Genomic DNA, 18,261 nt, shown 5'->3' with positions numbered 1-18,261 from the left:
ATAGGTGTGGAGCATCGATTTCCCATGTTGGTAATGGCCAGGTCTAGGATACTGGAGCCCCTGGTGGGACTATGGATTAGTTGATCCAGGGCGTTGGAATTTATGAATTCCAAGAACCGTTGGGCAAAGGTGTTGGTACATGAGTAGCTTTCCCAGTTAATGGCAGGGTAGTTAAAATCACCCAGTATTAGGGTGTTTGGTTCTATCTTAATATTTTCCAGTATGTTTAGAAAGGTGTAGTGAGAATCTTGGGGTATGGTGGGGGATCTGTAGCAAGCTACAATTTGGATTGCAGTCTTTCCTAGTGTTAGTTGCACCTGTAGAATTTCAGACGCATTGTGTTGGGCAACTAGCCTGGTGGTGTGAATATCCTTGGTGAATATTGACACTCCTCCACCTTTAGTGTTTCGGTCCTGCTTTAGTGGCCGAAAAGTGTGGTAAGAGTTGTAGCCTGGTATTGCAGGGGTGCTCTCTGGAGCCTTGAACCAGGTCTCAGTTACTGCACAGATATCGATGTTCTCCATTCTTAGGAGTGCCTCGAGAGAGTGCATTTTGAGGTTTAGACTTCTAGCATTGAGTAGCATTACCTTCAGATTTTGCATGCTTGTACCTGTTACGGTGGTGGTTTTGTTTTTTGAACTTTGCCTAAAAAAGGCACTATAGGGGTGGCAAGAGCCTTCGCCAGTAACTTGAATCCCAGAGGCGACAGGTGCAGACCATCTCTGGCAAAGCATCGTGGTCTGTCAATCATGTCGTCCCAGGCAGACAGATACTGGATCCCCTTTGAATGACACCAGAAGCTTAGCCAATTGTTGAAGTCAATCATTTTGTCCTTATATTGTGGTATCATTCTGGGCGAAGGCAGGATGCTACTCAGGGCTGGGGTCATACCTGCCTGGGCCACATGATCCAAGAGCTCTTCCATGTCTCTTTTCATGTCGTCCAGGGAGGTACGTCTCAAGTCATTCACTCCAACATGGACAATGACAGAGTCATATTTGTACTTGTTGTGGAGTGACTTGAGTACATGCGTTATGTGGCAGATCCTGGCACCCGACAGGCAGCTGACTGTAATTTTCTCCTTGTTCAACCTGGTGAGAGGGACATCAGTGTGCCGGACTATAGAGTCACCTATGACTAAAGTGTTAGGTACATTGTCTTGCCTTAGGGGCTGTTGCTGGGTGGCACACAGGTGTTTTGAACTATGTGACACTTTGGTTGTGATTGGTGTTTGTTTGCGTTTCAGCTTCAGAGGTCCTTGTTGCTTGGGCAGGTTACAGTTAAGGGCTACTGCATATGTGGATTTAGTGTTGCTATATGTGGGCATTGGTGGTGTGGGTTTAGAAGGGCTATGTGTTGCTTGAGGTGTAGTGTAGGTGTTAACCTTCTCCTCTTGACTGTCTAGCACAATCTTTGGTGGAGAGAGCTTTGCTTCCATTTTGGCTATGTAAGTGCATCTCTCACAGGTTGTAGTGTTGGGTGGTAGGAGGAGAGGGTTGTCTGTGTACATGAGGCAATTGTTGTATTGCCCCAGTATGCCCAGATTCACCAAGTGGACAGGAGAAATCACCGGAAGCTGACCCTTGGACATGCCTGGTTTGATGCTTTTTTTTTTTTTTTTTTTTTGTAAAGTACAGGAGCTGTTTTCCCTTACCTTAGCAAGATACTATACAATTATAGTCTGTTTAGTGCCTACTATTAATTTATCCTTATTAACAAGGAGAGTTGAGTGCTTGTATCAGTTTAAGGCTTCTTAGTGCTTTCCAGCAGGTATTAGAGAAAGTGCTAGTCAAAGGGATGCTTAAAAGTAAGATGAAAAAAAATGCACACTGCAGTGTGCACTAGAGAAGGTAGACGTGAAAGTAGGTAACTTAAGTTTTACCTGTTTAAAAAGTTAAGGTTTAGTGGAGAGTTACTATTTTTAAAACAGCAACATGGGTTGAAAGGGGTGGTCACTTTTGTATTCTGGTACTATGGAATACAGTAGGATGGCCAATAAATTGAAATAGTTGAAGGGGAGGGGTTTTTGATTTAATGATTAGTCACACAAGCCACTGAAAGTAGAGAGGAAATGAGATATATGGTCAGAGTAACATAAGAGGCAGGCAACTAGAAAGACAGTGGTATTTAACAAGACAACTTTGACTGGGTGGGAGGGTGAGAGAAAAAATTCAAAAATTCTGCCTGACTCAGAAGAGAGAGAGAGCTGTGGTCTCTTTTGAAGTTTTAATATGCTGTTACAGCAGAATTCAGGTAAAACACAAGGTAAATAAAACAAACTACAGTATTTAAAATATACAAAATACAAAAAAATAAAAGCAAACTAACCTTTCCTTCACAGCAAAGTGTAGCAGAGTCTGGATGAGCCTTTCTGGTAAAGCTCAGAAATGTTTTATTTTACCCCTTAAATAGAAGGTTTAGTTCCTAGCTCCACCCCTCAGTTAACAAATGATTAACCTTAAGTGACCTCTTCTATTTTATGAATGAGTCCTTAACTGATCAGTTCTAATTTCTGCCTGACAGAAGAGAGAGAGAGCTGTGGTCATGCATTCATCTCCATCTAAAACAAGTTCACTATTCAGTAATGGATTAGCTTTCTGGCTCACCTTAAAGGAGTACCACACCCACAGATTCAAAAAACATGTTTAAAACATTATGGCATGATGTTTCCTACACTTTAACAGCACTCTGGGATTATTTACAGGATTTAAAATATTTTTATATGTAATTCCAGACTCTGACCACCTGGAGGCTGGCATATTGACGTGGTTTGGATAAATCAGGTTGCCATCCAGTATCCCAGAAATCATTGTTTGGCTCAAAAATGTTACATCATGCAGGCCTCCATTTTACTAAAATTCCTGTCATTTCATAGATGTTGCATGTGTACAAAGTACTGAGTAAAATAGAACAGTGTAAGTAACATTCCCTGCTGCTGGACGACTACTTAAAACAGAAACAGTGCAAATGCCACAGAACACACTCAAAGTGCTGTTTACTGCTGCCTTTTTTTCTAATTTAGTTTAAATGGCACTAATTTGTGAGACAATGAATTCCAGTCCATTTACTTCTCCCCTCCCCCATAACACTTAGCTTCCCTAGCTGTCAAAGTCCTGAGGGTAATTTGACCTGGTAATTCCATTGATTGGCAGATCTCAGCAGGGTGCTTGACTAGTGTAATTTAATCTTTGCTCTAGCATTTCCTTTGTTAGAGGGGACATTTTTTTGGTGCACTATAGTCATGGCCTTACTTGAATGCAATCACATCCAGTAAGATATTGCACCAAGGAGCTAAAGAATAAAACATTTATACTATTAACCAGTTTAGATCTTTGTTAATTTAAGTGTTAATGTATCACTTCATGCTTCCACCTTGTTAAAAATTGAGATTTACATGTGCAAAATGTGTTGGTATGCAGTGTTTGCCTTCATATGTTTTTACTCCATTGGTTGGTTTGCAAAAAAAAAACCTTTTGCAGTGTCCCTGGATTTGTCTTTGTACATACAAACCACATTGCTATATTTTCCCCTTCCCTTTTCTTGTGTCCAGAAGTCACTTATAACAAAGTAAATTTTTTATTGATTTTTTTTAAATAAAGAACATCAAGGTTAACTTACCTTGAATCAGATAATGGATGCCACTGCAAAGAATCACTGTTGAAATATTTGTGCATGGACAAAATCCCTTACTAACTCTATTTGCCAGCCTCCAGTTCAATTGGTGCTATGGCTTTAATATACTGGTGTGTTTGCTCATGCCTTCCAAATATTTCCACCATTACATACCAGTTTTGCAGTGTAGTAACCACCCGACATGCCCAAACACCTTTAGCCATCAATATGCAGCTACTCCTGTTCATGTGAGTATGTGAATTCATTTTCAGACTTAAGGTGTGGAAGCTGCACTGAATAATTCTAGGTGCTTGTTCAGGTTTCACATGGTGCTTGCTTAGAGCTACTCTCATGTTAAGCCACTATGAATATGTTGCATTGCCACCTCTGATACCAGGGTAATGTTTTAATCTTTCTATTCCCACACTGCACACTAGCAGTATCTGGTGCAAATACAACAGAGAAGTATGCAAGCGATACACCACCTAAGCATCATTTGCCGTGCAGAAAGTACAAGTACGCATACCAAATTTCTGTGTTTCCAAACATCGGTGTTACTACACTACTACTGAATAAAATGAACAGCACTCAGGCTGGGGGAAGAACAAGGGAGCCTTGACATCACAGAATGGGTGGATCTTATTATTTTAGTTAGAATCAGATGACGGCTGTGGTGATGTCACTTTGGGGAAGGGAACTGATTAAAAAAAAAAAAAAAAAGTACCTGCACTGCCTGGCCTCGATGATGTCAGTAACTGGGCGACTCCAGCAAGCTTTATTCAAATGTGAGAGAATCATTTTGTAAGTGAAACCATCACAGAATGAGAAGGTAGGCTTCTGTTACAGAAGTAAGGGGAATTATAAAAATTGTAAATGCTTTATTGTTGTTGCTTTACAGAGGACAATGTAAATAGGGAGGAAAAGGGCCGTGAAGTTGAGGAATACATTAGCGAAACCTTTTGTACTCCTTTAAATATAAATTGATTAACATTGAGCTCAGTCCATGTAATTTTTGAAACAGGGTTATATTCCAATTCAATGCACTCTATTCCTGTAGGCAATCCTGTGGCCATCTCCCTGGATCCGTTGGAAAATGTAGAACCAAAAATGAGCAAAGCAAAGTATAAATCCAACAGTAACCAGGTACCTCTGCAGAAACACAAAACAAATCCAAAGAATAAAAGCAGGCAGAGGCAATGTTCAGTTTCTTCAGCTGATTTATTACAAGACACACAAGCGCTTTCACAAGGCTTCTTCAGGTGTATAAAAAGCAGCACTCAACACACCCATTCTTATACTAAGCATTAACTAGTCACATGATTAAAAAGAGAAGACTCTTAAAGGCACAAGGAACAATTGTGCTCAGCCCACAGTAAAGTGCATAGTAAAATATACAAAAACTTCATAATAAAAACCACATTTCATAAAAGCAATATTACAAAAAATGCACATTACAAATACATGTAAACCACATAGAATATAACAAGTTCTACCTACGGAATGGTCTGTTTTTTAGGATGGGTCTCAATGGTACATGGTCATTGAGACCATGTCCTGTATTGGCTCTTAATCTCACAATCCGTTTAGCCTCCAGGTTCTCAGTTTGAGCTCTGGTATCACCACCCCTCAAGTTCTCATAACATTTACCTAATACCATAAATATAAAAGTGTGTTGATCATTCGTTTCTTTAATGTGTTTTGCTAAAGCATTGAACACACACTGCCCTTCTTAATATGGTATAGGTGTGTTGGATTTGTTTTGTGTTTCTGCAGAGGTACCTGGTTACTGCTGGATTTATACTTTGCTTTGCTCATTTTTGGTTCTACATTTTCCAACGGATCCAGGGAGATGGCCACAGGATTGCCTACAGGAAAAGAGAGCATTGAATTGGAATATAACCCTGTTTCAAAAGTTACATGGACTGAGCTCAATGTTAATCAATTTATATTTAAGGTGAGCGAGAAAGCTAATCCATTACTGAATAATGAACTTGTTTTAGATGGAAATGAATGCATGAACATAGATATTGTGGCACCTAAAAGTGAATTATTATTGCTAGAAAAAGACTTGCTCAAACTAAAAAGAACACAGTTTGAGAAATTTCATCTCCAAACTTGTATTGCTGAAGGCATTGTGCCTCGGGGTTTGAGAATTCTTAAAATGCCTGTTCAAACAGACTGTGACGCTTTACTATTAAGTGAATGGCAGAAATTAAATTTACAGACCAGTGCTGGTTACTTAAAACTATTGTCTGACTCTGCTGAAAAAAAAGAAACAAAATTACTACTTCAGATTAAGAATAAATACCTTGATCTGTGTACAAAATATGACTCTGCTTCGATTGTGAAGCCAATAAATGATATGCTTGAGAATGCTCATGTTTATTATCGCAAGTTAATACAAATCAAGTTAAAAAAGTTATATAGAGACAGACTAGATTTTTCACGAGGCCACGTCTTTATGTGGCCGAGAGTGGACAACAATAACAACAGGGCCAATACTCAAACCCCTGTAGTTGAGTCAACCAATCCAGGAAGCATCATTGGAGTTCCCGCTAATCGGACAGCCGCCACGACAACTTCCATCAACCGTGAGCCTGAAGGCATCCAGGAAATGGATGAGGGGAGGGCCCAGATAACTAGTGACCTAGGTGGCATCACGCCGATCACTGAGGCAACAGTGGTAAGAAGGAAAACCATCACAACCACAGCATAAGTTCACCAAGAAGCGACCGGTGAAGCTTTGAACAGATGCGATCTTGATGATGGTATCCACACTTCTTTTTTAGAAAGCCTATGACCGCCAGGCCTGACCTTCCCCCTTCCAACCAGGAACAGGTCTGTAAGCCGAGGAAGAGGAGGCTTGAACCAGGGACAACAGAGAGGGAGAAGTATGACCAGAAGCAAAAGGAAGCACCCAGAAGGAATGGTGAGTACATACATGATAAAGAAAGCCTTCATGAACAGCAAAAGTTAATAGTTAATTTATCAACCTATACTCTTTCTAGATATGAATGTAGTGTGTCAGAAAAAGGACTTTCTTTTATCCCGACTGCTGACTCTGACATTACTGAAATTGTATTTTATATTAAGCTATTTACACGCAATTTAATGTTGAAAATTATGTATGCTAATAATAGTGAAAATGGGGAATTTATGTTTAAAAAACCAAGTTCTTTTTTACCCAAGTTAAATCCTTTGGTGTCTGCATTTGAACAGTTATGTCTAGATGATGTTTATAGAGTGTTTCATGAACAAAAGTTACATTCTAGTAGTAGTAGACAGTGCAATTTATCCAAGGATGAATTTACAGCATTAAATAATTTACAAACAAATTCATGTATCATGATACGCCCTGCAGACAAGGGAGGACAGATTGTAATTTTGAACAGGGAAGACTATGACAGGAGAATGCTTGCTTTAGTAGCTGATGACACATTTTACAAAGTTATTACTCTATCACAAGTTAATAGAATGGTTGAATATGTACACAACAAGATAAGGGAAATAGCCAGGATGGGTCTCATTGATGAAAATTTATTAAAATACTTTCTTATTCTTAACCCCACTACACCAGTGATCCAAGGGTTACCCAAGATACACAAAAATAGGGAAAATCCTCCTATGAGGCCCATTGTAGCTGGAAGCAACTGGTGCACTGAGTCCATTTCTATTTTTGTGGAGAAATTCCTTAGGAATTTGATTAAACAGTCAGACTATATCTTGAAGGACACTGAACATTTTGTGAGAGACTTATACAGATTTGCATGTGAAAGAGAGCAACAAGCCCATAAACAACAAATGCTGTTAGTTACCCTTGAAGTGGTGTCACTATTCACTGTTATTCCAAATGATTTTGGGATTAATAGTGTAACTCAGTTAATGTTTGAAACCAGGGAGTATGACAGAGATATGGTGGACCTAATATGGTTACTACTAGGTCTGGTACTGGAGAATAATGTGTTCATGTTCAGGGACAAGGTCTACTGGCAATGCAACGGGGTAGCCATGGGAATATCATGTGCTAACAGTTATGCGAATGCTGTAATGTCCAAATGGGAACAAGATAATTTAGTTGTGGGTGACTTTAAAGATTACATATTTTTTCTCAGGTTTGTAGATGACCTCTTCCTTTTATGGGGGGGGGGGTCCATAGAACAGCTAACGATGTTTGTAGACTACATTAATGCTTCAACGCATTTCCTTAAATTCACCATGAACTGTTCATATACTGAAGTTAGTTTTTTAGATGTCTGTATTATACAAGAACTTAATGGTGCACTGAGCACTAAAATGTTTAGGAAGGGATGCCATGTGAACAGTTTACTAAGGAAGGACAGCATGCACCCTCAATACATTTTTTGGAATGTTGCACAGAATCAAGTCTATAGGGCCTCTAGATTGAATGCTAGAGAATCAGATTTTATGGAACAACTAGATAAGATAAATATAGAACTAGCAGCGAGGGGCGATGACCAGAAACTTGTCAATCAAAGCATTAGGACAGTGAGAAACTCTAGACACAGTAGAGCCAGGCCCTATTTCTCTGAACAGGCAGAGAGTGATATATATGCAATGGGGGTCAACAGAAACAAATGTTACAACCACTTAAATTGTGTTTTAGCTATTCTAGAAATATAAGATACTACACAGACATCATAGGCAAGCACTGGAATATTTTGACATCTGATAAACAAGTTAGCAACCTGATAGGAACACATCCACTGTTTACTTTTAAAAATAAGAAGTCGCTAAGGCGACGACTTTGCAATCCCAGAGACCAGATCAGGACTGAGGACACACCAGGGACAAAACCGTGCACTAGGTGCCAGTTCTGCAAATTTATAAATCAAGATTGTTTATGCATCCAGACACTGGGGTAACTTACACACTAAGAACCAGTGCAAGGTGTGATACATCACATGTGGTTTACCTTGCTACTTGCAAAGTATGCAGCAAATACTATGTGGGAAAGACCAATAGACTATTAAGGGATAGGATCAGGGAACACCTATACCATATTAAGAAGGGCAGTGTGTTCAATGCTTTAGCAAAACACATTAAAGAAATGAATGATCAACACATCTTTATATTTATGGTATTAGGTAAATGTTATGAGAACTTGAGGGGTGGTGATACCAGAGTTCAAACTGAGAACCTGGAGGCTAAATGGATTGTGAGATTAAGAGCCAACACAGGACATGGTCTCAATGACCATGTACCATTGAGACCCATCCTGCAAAACAGACCATTACGTAGGTAGAACTTGTTATATTCTATGTGGTTTACATGTATTTGTAATGTGCATTTTTTGTAATATTGCTTTTATGAAATGTGGTTTTTATTATGAAGTTTTTGTATATTTTACTATGCACTTTACTGTGGGCTGAGCACAATTGTTCCTTGTGCCTTTAAGAGTCTTCTCTTTTTAATCATGTGACTAAATGCTTAGTATAAGAATGGGTGTGTTGAGTGCTGCTTTTTATACACCTGAAGAAGCCTTGTGGTGAAAGCGCTTGTGTGTCTTGTAATAAATCATCTGAAGAAACTGGAGCCTTGCCTCTGCCTGCTTTTATTCTTTGGATTTGTTTTGTGTTTCTGCAGAGGTACCTGGTTACTGTTGGATTTATACTTTGCTTTGCTCAATGTCTTATACATGTTTATCATTAAATATTAATGGGTTGAACAATAATGTCAAAAGAACTGGTTTGCTTAAATATATCAAAATGCATGAAACCCAGATCATATTTTTAAAGGAACCCCATCTATGAAAAAAAGATCTATAAAAATACTTATTCAATGGCTATAAAATCCTGGCTGATTCATGTTTAAGACTAACAGAAGGGGCACTCTTATTCTATGGAAAAATACTTATACTATGCCAAGAATTATAGATACAATTTCAGATAAAGATCGGATGCTAAGCATGGTTATTTTGGAAATCAGTAGGAAGTATTATACTTTGATTAATACATACTGGATACCAGGACTGAGTACTAAATATGTTGTCAAATATCTTCCCCTGATTACTTTAACTGCAAAAGGGGACATTATGGCAACAGGTGATTTTAACTGCCTATTATCAGGCAATGATACTTCTAAAAATGGTAAAATAAAACTAACATTACAAGTCAAGAAGTTAAATGACTTTACAAACCAGATGAACCTTAAAGATATACATGGTCTAAGAGAACATTATTCCTTATTCTGTATTTACTATTCATATCAGTTTGATACACAAACAAACATTGATAAAGTCTTTGTATCAAATAATATATTCTCCAAAATAAGTGATGTATCTATAATGACTTGTCCACTCTCAGACCATAATGCTTTAAACTTGACATTAACTATGCATTTTGATGATTTAAGATTTCTACAGAGAATTCCTGCTTACATAACTAAGTTAAAAGACTTTAGAGAAGGAATAATGAAAGAAATAGACATGTTTATGGAAACAAATGTTAATGGTGAAGTGACTGATACTATACTATGGGACACCTTTAAAGTTTATATATATGGTAGAATAAAATCTTGGTACCTAAAGAAAGAGAGAGTGGGACAAAGAATATTTAGACTTACAAAAACACATAGACAAGATAAAAACGGACGCAAAACCAAATAAAGTAGCACATAAGAAAATTAAGTTAAATCCAAAATACTTAGAAGTTCTGAATCATAAGGTAGCCATAAACCTGGCGAACTAGTCCATTACTTTAAGGTCTGAGGTTAATACAGGATTAGAAATGATACAAGACACCAAGGCTCAAACTTAACAATTTATTGAACAAAAAATTACTAGATAAATGGAAAAAGACTAATAAATCATGTACTTACAAGCATATGTATAAACAAAATCATTTTTGCCACTGGATTGACCAGACTTCAATCCTATCCCGTGCGGCTATCTGTTCAGTCAAGGCAAGGCTGACACTGGCAAAATGGCTCTAAGCTCAGTTCAGGCTGGTACTGTGATCAAATCTGGATGATGATGATTTCCATTTTAGCCTTTGAGCTTTTTATAGTCTTGAACAAACAACAGGGTCAACAGGTTCAACTAATGACATATTGATCACAAGCTCATCGTGAGTTGATGGAATATTGTAGAAAATATGACATTACAAGCTCATCATGAGTTGATGGAATATTTTAGAAAATTACAGATCATTTCCTAAGTTGTAAACAAGTCTCGTAATGTCTGGTCTTATGCCTTATCCCCCTTTTTCACAGAACAGTTAGCTAACAAACTTGTGATATAGTTCCTCCTTGAAATCCCCATATTCTGGTAAACATCTTTTAAGCTGATAAACAACTTATAGGTTAACAAAAGTTCAGTAATACCAGTAATCAGTGAGCAAGGCCTGCTCTTAAGCATATTGTATTGTTACAATATTAGCAGCATATAGTGAGGTAGTGGCATGTCAGATCTAGCAATAATCAATCTAGCAATAATTAAACATACACAGTGATATGTGGCTCAAGGCATAACAAAAACTGGTAGACTGTGTGGATCCCTCACACCTGGAAAAACTGAAATTACAATTTTATGCTGTAAATCTCAAATATCTACATAAAATAGTGGTAAGATCCAAAAAATAAACAATCAAAATCGTATTAATGAGATTAAATACAAAAGTGATGGTTCAGCTAAGAGTACATCCAACTTAATGGGCATATTAGAAGTGTTCAAAAACTACTATAAAGATATAAATAATAAAACACCACTTTTGGAGACAGATAATGTAATAAATACTTTTATTCAAGAAAATATAACTACTAAGGTGTCAATGCAAAAAATAACATATTATCTATTTATTATTTATTTACTTCCAGTTTGATGACCAGGGAGGTCCACTGGGCTCAAGGAGTCCATTTTCGGTGGCGGCCCGGGGAGAAAAGCTCCATAATACATAGTAACAATAAGCAAAAAAGTAATACTACATAGTAAAACTTAGTAGGGTACAATCAAAAAATAGCAGAACATGCATTACATACATACATATATACTAGAATAGAGACAAGTTGTACAAGGGATTAGTTGCACTGACGAAGTAGATGATGTGTGTGAGGTTGTAAAACAGCAATTGTAATGAATTTGAATGTAGTTATAAAAGTGACATTTGAAAATACAATTTTCCATCAAAGGGGTGAATATAGGTGGAAAGTACATTATTTAAAAAATATAGATTCTAGAGAGACAGTTAAGAAATAGAAAAAGTGGAGTGCATACATCACAGTTTAGGATATGAAGTGTGGATGTTCTTTGTTAAATAGCATCAAACTGTATGAGTTACCAGTAGAGAGAATCACTCCCAGATAAGGGAGAGCGAGGACAGATAGTAAACTATTTACAATATATACAATCAAGATATAGATGTTAAATTATGTTATATTCAGAGTGAGGCTGCTATTTTAGGTAATCAGTATGGAGTAGATTAACTTGTAGTAGGGACATTAGCAGGCTAGGTGGGTTGAGTACAACTGCATTTCCAATTTTGGGTAAGGTGGGAATGGAGCTGAGTTTTAAAGTGTTCAAATTAATAAATTAATTTGAACACAAATTAACAATTAAATTAATAAAAAAGTGTTCATATTAAATAAACAAATAACACTAACAGAAGTGAAAGAGCAAATAAAAATGTAAAAGCTAATAAATAATAAAGCTCCAGGACTCAATGGAATAATTCCTGAGCTATATGAGATTTTTCCTGAATATATAATAAAGAAAATGAATAGTGCCTTTACTATGGTTAAGCAAAAATGTATAACACCCCCATCATGGAAATACTCAATTATCTCCCCTATATTAAAACAAGGTAAGGACCCCAAATTGTGTGATTTATATAGGTCAATTTCATTACTAAACACTGATTATAAAATTTTCATGACAGTATTAGCTAATAGGATAAAGAAAATATTACCTAATCTAATACATAATGATCAGACAGGGTTCATAGAAAAGTGCAAGATAACATTATTAAACTACTGTCATTAATAGACATAGCATGCAAATACAAAAACAACTAACTATTATTAGCCTAGACATAGAAAAGGATTTTGATTTTATTAGTTGGTCTTATCTACAAAGAATTCTAATTTATTTTGAATTCTCCTCCAGTTTTGTCAAGTTATTAATGAAAATTTATAGTGGTGCACAAACATATGTGAAAATTGAATCATGTCTATCCTCACCACTAGAAATTCTCAAGGGAACTAGACAAGGTTGTCCTTTGTCACCATTATTGTTTGCTCTTTCAATGGAACCTTTTGCTACATATATCAGAAACAAGCAAAATATAAAAGGCTTTCAAATTAATAAGGACTATTGTCCTAACATACAATTAATTGCTGGTGATATGTTGTTAACGTTGGGTGATATTGATGGGTCTTTGCAGGATGTTATAAATACCTTAAGCAAATTTGAAAGAATTTTAGGGCATAAATTGAATCATAATAACCTAAGAGAGAATAGCCTGTTTAATTGGGAGACTGATGTATTAGAATATTTGGGTGTCAGTATAAAAAGTATATGGAAAGAGTCTGTTAAACTAAACTACAATAATCTAATAACCACCATTAGTGAACTAATCAAAAGATAGAATAAAATTCTCTTTACAATGGAGGATAGGCTCTCTTTAATTAAAATAATAATTTTACTTAACATTTTGTTTTATATACAGTCATTGGTACCACCCCTTCCTAAAAACCTATTTAAAAATTAGATTCCATGCTACTTAAATTTTTATGGTTCCCCTTAAAACCTAGGATTGCATATAGATGGCACATTAGAGCTTGGAACAGTAATGAGATAGCATTCCCAAGGTCATATCTTTATTCCAAATCAGTTATAATTAATATAATGTTACATTGGATCACACCTACCTATATATCTGGCTGGAAAACAATACATGAGATTCATATAACTGATGTCAGAACTATAGGAAATCAATTTAAGGAACAATATGGAATAAGTAGAGTTCATGGGCTTTTACTTTTTTTAATAAGAAGTTTGATAATTTTTCTTATGGCATTAATCAAATATTTAATAACTTTAAAAATATAATTGATTGTAATTACAACTTTAAACAATTTTTATTTCGTATATTCCCTATAGTGGTGGTGATGCTGCGGTAGCGTTGTTGCCTCACAGACGTTGCCCATCCGATTCTCAGTTAAAGCATCTTCTGTGTGGCTACATGCGTGAATGGGCATTCCTTTGTTGAAGGTTGTGCGTTAGGCCCGGCAAGCCAGCACGTAAAACTCTACTGCCAATCATTAGCGGACTGGAGTTCCTCTGTGGTGAGCCCTAACCGGGAAAAGCCAAAAGACACAAACAAACAATATTCCCTATAGCATACTCCCCTGATTGCCTAGATTATTTCAACATTGATGCAATGCAAAAATTAAAGGAAAATAACTTGATATTCTGGCATCAGTTTATTGAAAATAAGAGTATTAAACCACTAAACTCTCTTTTATGTAGTTTTGATACTAGTCAAGACAGTTGGTTATTTATACACTCATTACTGCAGTTTATAGAAAACAAAACGAGAGTATCAATCAACGTAAAGACTAAATCTATACCTAGTTTGATTCAGCTTTTTATTAGGTGTCTTGAAAAGACAGATAATGAAAAATTAAGTATCTCACCTATCTATAAGATACTAAGAGAATTTTCTCAGACTCATATTTTTGGAATTACTGTGTAAAGATTAATGGAGAACAAATATCTGATGAATCCAAAAAATTGTTATTGAATTCTACGTAAGGTACCTCTTCTTCATTATATCGGAGATTGTATACATGGAAATTTATGAATAAGAGTTTCTATACTCCACATAAAATAAATCTTATACTCAAAAACAGTGAATGTAAATGTTGGAAATGTGATGAATTACTAGAGGCTAACTGGGTTCACATGTTCATTGAATGTAGAAATGTTGTTCAGTACTGGTAAGACTTCAGATATTTTGTAAATACTTTATGGTCTGATAACTGCCATATTTCTAACTCACTAATCCTATTCAATGTTTCTATACCTAATGTAATACCTAAATCTCAGATTCAGTTCTCTGTTCAATTTTTGCAATTACCAGAAAAGTTATTACTTTGAACTGGAGAAGTAAACAAGATTTGATGTTTAAAGATTTTATTAATTTAGCAAATGTTGTTTGTAAAAAAGAACTGCAAACTATTTGTTATAGAACTCATAACATTACTCATAAAATATAGCATGGCAAAAATTGGGAAACCTTCTGAACAAATACTGATAACTTCTCATGGATAAAATGATTGTTTATCATGGATTAATGTAAATATTGGAAATAGTTTGTTATTGTTTTATTGTATTTGTTACATGTACATTTGCGTATGTTTATAATGAAAACAAAATAAAAATGTTTTTGAAAAAAAAAAAAGAATTCCATAGCTGGGGTTGTGGACAAGATGCCAGACTGCTAGCAGCAGAAATCTTAGGTTCTGCTTAGATTTTATTATTCTGACAGGAAAATTAACTTAATTTTTGGAAAAAAAAAACAACTCATAAATATATTGAAATATATACAAATATAGGCTTTTTGTTATTTTCTAAAAATTAGTACTTAATTAGAATTTTTTTTAAATATTCCTGTCAAGAAGTTTTCTACAAGGAGATCCTATCATGAGCAACTTGAAGAGTTACATCAGGAGAGTGCAGTGAAGAAGGAATTACAGCTTATAATAGCAAGCATTCAAGAACTGTCATTAAAGATGGACACATTTGAAAATAAAATGGACATTATAAAGCAGCAATGTAGCAAACAGCTGTATATTCTAAATGGGATGATAAAAAACAAATTGAACAAATATCCGCTATGAGGAAACTGACGGATATGGATGTCAGACTGACAGAAAGTGAAAACCACAATGAAATCCTTCTAAAGCAAAACATAAAACTAATTGAAAAATTGGAAGACCTTGAAAGCAGATCAAGGAGAAATAATATAAGAATTTATGGAATTCCGGAGAAGGAAGAGGGTAGTAACATGATTCAATTTCTTAACAACTGGTTTTCCTCAGCACTAAACATGCCTGAATCCCTATCATTTGGAATTGAGAGGACTCATCGGTCTCTTGTAAAATCAGCATCAACATCAGTCTCTCCTAATCCCAGATCGATTATTCTTAGATTTTTATCTTCACAGGACAAATACTTGGTTTTGAAATCTGCATGGACAAACTCTCCTAAACAGTAAGAGAAAAAGTCATTAATTTTGACAATGACAACACCTCTTCTGTTATATCTTAAAGGGAAGACTTTGTTTCTCTGATTAAAGCTAATATTAAGGCTCAAATACTTTTCCCTGCAAGAGTAAAAATGATATTGCCAGAAGGAGACCAAATCTTCAGTTCTTTACAAGAAGCAGTAGATTTTGTTTAAAAGAAGAAAATACTGACTGACATAGAGGAGATGGAATGGTCTTCCCAAATCATGGAAGAGACAGGAAACAAAGAATGGATGGTCTGTCAAAGAAGGAGCAAATAAAAATGAAAACTAAAGGATAAATAACTGAGACTTCTCTAATTATAAATACTATGTTTCGAGGAACATTTTAGTTTTTTTTCTAGGAAATCTCAACAAGGTAAAGATAAAGTCAAGTGCCTTCATAATTGTTTGTCTCCTTTTCTTTTATCTTCTTTCTTAATATATACATATAGGTATGTACTTGTATTTTTCAGTTCTTTTTTTCCTTCTTCTTTATCTCCTCTCTCTTCCTTACTTAAATCTCCAGTTTTAAAATCAACATTACTCAATCATTACTAATTAAATAGGTTTTAGTACTATAAAATTATTCCCATATTGTACTATCAATAATTGATGTTGTATTAGAGTGAATACTTTTATATGGGTTAGTGGTGGGGTAATAATGTATTCTTTATTAATTTTTTTAATGCTACTTAGAACTTATGTATATAAACTACTATTAATGTTTTAAATGTAGTGTAATAGAATAGTTAACTTTATATATATATATATATATATATATATATATATATATATATATATATATATATATATTATGATGACATTTGAGTTTGCCTACCTTATAATAATAATTATTTCAAAATATTTATATTTTATCTGGGCACGTCTTATTGATTTGAGCTAAATGGCAGGCTGAAAAGATAATTTTATAGTAATCTGATGTTTGTAATGAAACATATTGTCCGGAGGGTAAGACTGCATAGAAGTAATTCATTTTGGAACAGAGAATGCTGTGCGAGCATTTTTAATCTTTCGGTGAGCTTAGAAAGCTTCACCATTTAAATTTCCTGCTGGGAAAGTTTTATTTTCTTTAGCAGAGCCTACTTATAGTGTGTGCAAGCAACTTTAAGCATCTAGCATCAAGTCCATGAAGCCAGAAGCTTAGAAAAGCCAAGCAATGATATCACATGACATTTTAACCCACGTCCAGTCATATAACATGGAAATGAAGCCGAAAATGAAAACAGAAAAGAAAAGGGACTGCTTTTAATTATATTTTGGCTTGTTTAAGCCCACAAAGGTACAAAGTTATTATTGAAATGTTTATTTTAAAAAGGGAAAGTCAATTTAATTAATGAATTGTTAGCAGAAGTTGGGAAGTGATATTCAACATTGACACCTGATTTTATATAGTGGTAACAACAATGTGTGTCGGCTAATAATCTATTTGTAGAGTGTATATTTAGGCAAGTCTTTTAGTCTGTTGTTTGATACTCTTATTAGTAGGTAGTTAAATATTGTAAGAAGTATAGTTTAAATGTAATAAAAATGCTTTGCCTTTAACACAATGATAACATAAGTTGAATGGCACTGATTGTAACTTTTAAACTTCATATAAACAGAAGCAATGGCCAATTGATAATATTAGAATGTATGAAATATTACATATCTTTTAGATTTTTAGTCACTAGAAGTAAATATGATGATTTTTTTTAAGAAATGAAAAGGTGCTATCATTAAATAAATGACACATGAGAGTAATACATAAATTAACGTGTATCATATATGCTTTCAAGTGCACTATCCATAAAATATAGGTAAAGAATTGCATTACTGGTATCAGCAAGGATCCCAGCATACAAGTTACAATCATTTGATGATTTATAGAAGTATCTTATTTATGATTGATATTCATTAGACTATCTTTCTAATTATTTGCTATACATTTTTTTTTATATAGATCAGTCAATATCACTTGGTAGAGTTGACATCATTCAGAATAGTATAGTTGAACTGATATAATAAACACATCCACAATATTATACCTTTTATAGATTCATTTTTGAATGGTTGTTTTCATAACATTTACTTAATTACATTTAGGTGTGTGAGATGTGGTGTAAGGGTGGTGTAGTTAATTGTTTAACTAGACCAGAAACTTTATATTTCATGTTTGTTTGTGTACATAGTTAGTGGTTTCAAAGATATTTATTTAATATAACATAAAATATATAGTCAATACGCAGCAACCATGAAGCACAAAGTCTATGAATCCTTTGAATAAAATTATATATTTATTGTTACACACTGAGAATGGTAAGTGCTTTCACATTTAAGCTTCATCAGACCTTCACATGGACAAACAAATGCACTCCATTTATAAAAATTTAAAAAATACAACATCC

Source organism: Protopterus annectens, chromosome 6.part0, assembly GCF_019279795.1.
Source record: "Protopterus annectens isolate FY-2018-M chromosome 6.part0, PAN1.0, whole genome shotgun sequence".
Taxonomy (NCBI): Eukaryota; Metazoa; Chordata; order Ceratodontiformes; family Protopteridae; genus Protopterus; species Protopterus annectens.
Note: the sequence above shows the minus strand (reverse complement) of the source record.